Consider the following 5,518-nt stretch of genomic DNA (forward strand, 5'->3'; position numbering starts at 1 on the left):
GAACCAGTTTTGAGTCAGAGAATCTTGATGAATGGAAAAGTCGAGGCCGAAGCCTGTCACGAACTTAGGGGGGATTGCAGAAGCGTTCTAGCTCATGTCTTCATCTTAGAATCTAACCGAACCACCGACTCCTGGGCGGCTCCCTAGTTTGAGACCTTTATGCTGTAGAAGATTCCCGCCTCTCAAAATGGGCTTGTCCAATGAGAGAGACGGAAATTCCAAGTGGGAGGTGGCAATTGCTGGAGGATTTTTACGACCCTTTGTTTGAGGGCATGGTAATTTGCAAATGTAATTCGCTTGGGGTGTGGATGCACAAACTAATAAAGATTCTTAGAACACTAATATGTTGCTAGGTAAAAACATACAATATACACTCTCAATTAGATCATCCGAATACTAATTCATAGATACTAAACATGGTAGGGTTATATATATATATGTAAGCTGACAGGAGTGAGTGTTTCGTTTATAAGCCTGCATAAAATAGTCTAAAAATATCAAAGACAACATACACCATGACCTGAAGGATACACTGTTCATTCAAAGAAATGTTTCCCTATGAATTAATTAGTAGAAAAGTCAATTTCTACTGTGCACTGTGGATTTTCTATGGACATTGTAGTGGGAGGGGAGACTCTCGCATTACATTAGATCGTAAATGTATCTGGTGTCAGGGTTGCCATGGTAACCAGGGTCCCGGGGCCCTGTTCACAGACATTTTGGCCCCCAGTATATTTATTGGGTGAGGGATCTGTGAATGTTTGTTAATCTAATGAATAATTGATTTGTTAAATCAAATAAAAAATGGTGTGTCTGATTGGTCCAGACGCTACAACAGACAGACAAAGCATACATGTAACACTTATGTCTTGTGTTATTACACAAAACGTACAGTATGATCTTTTATGAGGATTTTTTTTCTTGGAGCTTGACTTTTTAAATCACTTTCTTTCACTGTTTGACAAAGAGAAGCTTGGACATTTTGTAACAATTCCACAGTTCCACAGAAGAAAGAAAGTTATACAGACTTTTGGATGAACTGTTCCTTTAACATTTTATTGTAACAGTTGAATACAGATGTTCCTAAAGACTGTCTGTTCATATTCCTATATTGACGTGAATAATCTCAGTACAAGAAACACAAATTACACCACACTGCATACTTCAGCAGAAAGCCTGTAAATACTACAGGATAAACACTAAACTGTACATTATTCTAATACAGTTTTCTTTGCAGTTTACCCTACAGTGCATATACTCAAAAGTTTACATTATAGTGTATACTGCATTTCTCATTTTACACTCTTTTTGCCTACAGTAAACATGTCCACATTTAGAGATGCAGCACTACATCTGTACTGCTTTACAGACTAATACATTCTTAATAAACTTCCATCAGCATACTTCACAGAAACACAAACATATGGAGCCGTTCTATATGCAACTATACAACTAGCAACAGATAATAGCATGCAGCTCAAGCCATGTTTATGAAGGAAGGAGAGATAGAGAAAGAAGGGGAAGGGCAAGGGGAAATAATATCTGCTTTTAATGTGTGTAATGAATTCTGTGTGTTTATGGATAAGTGTATACTTTGTATTTGGAGTATCATGATTATCTTTTTCCATCCCACACAGGAAATGCAGGAAAAAAATACAGTCTTCCTTCCTCCAACAGAGCAGGGTGAGATACATACTGCCTGAAAAAGGACATGTCATGCATGAATATGAAATACACAATGTACCATATCCTTTTGGTAATGAGTATACCCTGTTTAGCCTGATATATTTATATATGAATCACAACAATACATTTGATTTAAAGCAAAAAAAACATTGACTACTACAAGACATTATCACTAAAATTAATTTGGAAAATTGTGTGATTTTAACTTCTATATTCTATTGTCACCATATGAGGAAAATCCTACTATAGTAGGATTCTGGAAGTTAAAATAAAACAAAAAACATCTGCCAAAATTTGATAAGCAAAGGAAATCTTTTTTTTTTTTGCAATTTAATCAACATTTTGGCCATTTTGTAGACATAATTTACCAATTTTACAAGAAAGACTTAGCAGAAACAGCTAATTAATGTAATAAATTATATTCCTGCATTTAGTCCTGTGAATTAATAGTGTCACATACGTTTTCTCTCTGTCTCCAGTGGACCTCTGGGTGTCCCTGCAATAGAGAATAGACCCAGTATCTGGGGTGAAAGCCCCCCAAAGTTTGTGACTAAACCTTCTCGCCTGTATCTCAAAGTGGGACAGAGTGGCAAATTCTCAGCCAAGATCACGGGACGACCCCAGCCACTGGTGCAGTGGTATAAGGTGAGACTCTATTAAGGAATATCTCAAATCACAGGTTGAACCATAATATATCCATTCCCTGCATTTCCTCTGTCAGGCAGAAGAGAAGATCCAGCAGTCTGATCACTATAACATGTTTGAGAGGTCAGGAATGCATTTCCTGGAGATTTGCCACATGTGCTCAGAGGACGCTGGTGTGTACACTTGTCTGGTGGCCAACAGTGCCGGGAAAGCCTCTGCAACCGCCGAACTTATTGTTCAAGGTAACACAGAAGGATAGATGGATAGAGAAACAGATAAAGATGTGGGGCTATTTCTCAAGGGCCCTCTTTTTTTCACATGTTGCCCTCTTTTGCAAAGTAATTTGTAAATGGAGAATTAATTCTCATTATTTCAGCTTTATTTCTCACAGTTGCAACTTTATTCCTCATATTTTGAAAACAATGTCTCGTCTTTGTTTGGATAGTAGCTCCATCTCACAATTTCAACAAAATAGGGCCATCAATTGAGACTTGTGCCTTGGGTCCTTGTTGGACCATAATCCATCTTTGGTAACAGAACGTCCCAAAGATGTCAAAGCAATAACTACAGTATATGGTTTTCATTAATGGCTTAATGTTATCCAGTTCAGCTAAATAGCTCACAGTTCAGATTCTGAAGTTCTCAAAGTTTATTCTGTTGTTCTTTTGCAGATGGAGACACTGAAACAGTAACGTAAGTGAAGAGCTTTTATTTAGTCCTTTCAATTACAGTTTGCACTAACAAAATACCAAATTTACAAGACAAGACAGAATGTAGTATTTTGTAGTGTTTTTTTTCTGATAAATATTTCAAAAATCTTTCAATCTACACGATGAATCATATAACTGCCATCAACTTGGTGGGCAAATTTCAAAGTTCTTAATAATCGTAAAAAAGTTTTCTGTATGCAAAATATAATTTTGTATTATTATTATTTATTTATTTATTTAATTTTACTTTTTACTTTACTCATGTGTGGCCTATATGACTTTAAGAGTGTTTCACTCTAGTCTGCAATCTGAGTTTTCAATCTTTGAAATGATCGATGAAATGACCACCAAATATGATGCCACTTTATTGAGTTAGTAAATATTATTTTATATTGAAATAATTTCACATTCAATCTTCAAATGAATATAGAAACAAAATAAAGACAATATTTGTTTAATGGCATCTTTTTATGACTGAAGGTGAATATCACTAATACCAGTATTGCTGATGTCTGATATTTTTCTTTCTAATATTTAACCATTGACTAGCCATTCAACATTACAGTATAATTGAGAGCTATCAATATTAACATTAAAAAATAACTTTTAATTTAAGTTAATTTATATATATAATATATAATAAATATATATATATTCACATAAACCCACATGTCATATTTACCTGTGCCCTTCAGCAAGTAGAAAATATGCAGAAACTGAATAAAGTTATCAGACATTAAATCCTAAATTCATGTAGCATTGTGAGAGGTAGGGTATCACCAAAGTGTGGGTTGCTTCACAAACCGAGGCCAGGCTGAGATCAAGCCTCAAATTTATTTTTAATCATCAACTCCCAACTCCAAAACTTATAACAGAGGCAAAACTCTTCCAGCTTCTCTCAACACACTCTAACAAAAGAGAACGCCAGTCACTTTGTTCCCAGCTCATCACCAGCTTTTCTCCTTCACTCACAAAAGCTGTGAGTGACTGTCTATGACACACCCTCTCACTATGCCACATTAAATAGAGATGAATCCTTAAAGCTAGAAAAGTTATTGATTTTCTCTTTTTTCTTTTGTTCTTTGATTAACAGACATCACAGCAGCTGGGTTAATAGGTTGTTTTGGCTGCTTTAAGAGCTGCTGCTGCTGCTGAACATAATGCGGATCTGACACGCAACCTATTTTCTCACAACTCTTTACCTTTTCTGACTCACTTCAGGTCTTAAAGTCTCTACTAGTAGTCTCTACTAGCTGACGAGTCGAATCGGGTGTGTTAGATGAGGGAGACAGTGCTGCTGCTCCAGGACAGTTTTGAAAACCACTGCATTTCAGAGACATGTTCTTAAATCTGACTCATATATAACAAATACTTGCATGCATGCACATATTTAAGGCAGCTTTAATTGTCTTTTTGGTAACTTCATGACTTAACTGACGACATTGCATGCTCGTGGTATCTTTTGCGTTTTAATATGAAATTGAAGCGCATATGCTACGAGCAGGGCCGTTTCTAGGCATAGGCGAGCTAGGCGGTCGCCTAGGGCGCCACGAGCTGAAGAGGCGCCAGTGAGCGCACGTACTGGCACTTTTAGCAGGGTTGTGATAAAGAGTGGCACGGTCACCCTGAAATATGACTGCCACCCCCACTGGATCCCCCAATATTATTGGGCGAGAGTACTGTCAATCTGACGATGCCTGTATGCCACTAGATCAGAGTGCTGTCAAGTGCTGCCTGATTGTTGCATGCAAAGTTTGATTTTGGAGCGCTCAACAACGCCATTAGATCAGTGGGCTCTGTCAGTGCTTTGGCAAGGTAACACTTTTTTTTGCCATGCAATAAAGTTCAAAGGCCAATTTAAAATATTGGTACAGTAAATAAAGTGCACAAAATCAATATTTTGTTTAGTCAGTATTTGTGGCACTTGATAAATCATGTTGCGAGATTTGTCCAAAAGGTGTGCGTTTTTTGCGCCAATGCATTGTTAAATGTTCAGCGTGTCATGTAATATTCCCGTATAAACTTTAACATCCAATTAAAAAATATTTGTATAGTAAAATTCGCTAATTCACGAGATCAATACATCCTTCATTAGATCGCTTTGTCGAGTTAAATGCATCCTTACGGAGGTGTCAAAATGCTGAATCAATGCATTCACTTCCAACAGTGCTTAATGGGAGCAGCGTCATAGAGGGCAGAGCGTCACGTTATTTAAAGGGGACGTTCACACCTTAATGAGTAGCAAAGGATTAAGTAGCTGCATTGGTCACTTTTATGCCACTGATAAAGCTTTTATATGTAGTTTGGGGTAACAAAGGGTTTGACCGAAATAATAATGCAATAACTGACACTTTAAATCAATGTTTCAAGAAACAACAACACAATTTTTTAACAAAAAACAGATAAAGACAAAAAAGTAGCCATTGATAATATCTAAACATGCATCCAAATCCAAATGTAATAAAATTAATTTATGT

At 36.6% G+C, this 5,518-nt stretch overlaps 1 pseudogene; it reads left to right on the forward strand.

The window, feature by feature from the left end:
- The window catches only part of LOC107588259 (myosin light chain kinase, smooth muscle-like), a 103,007-nt pseudogene that overhangs the window by 50,190 nt on the left and 47,299 nt on the right, over positions 1-5,518 (forward strand).

This window comes from Sinocyclocheilus grahami, unplaced genomic scaffold, assembly GCF_001515645.1.
Source record: "Sinocyclocheilus grahami isolate Dianchi unplaced genomic scaffold, SAMN03320097.WGS_v1.1 scaffold100.1, whole genome shotgun sequence".
Taxonomy (NCBI): Eukaryota; Metazoa; Chordata; class Actinopteri; order Cypriniformes; family Cyprinidae; genus Sinocyclocheilus; species Sinocyclocheilus grahami.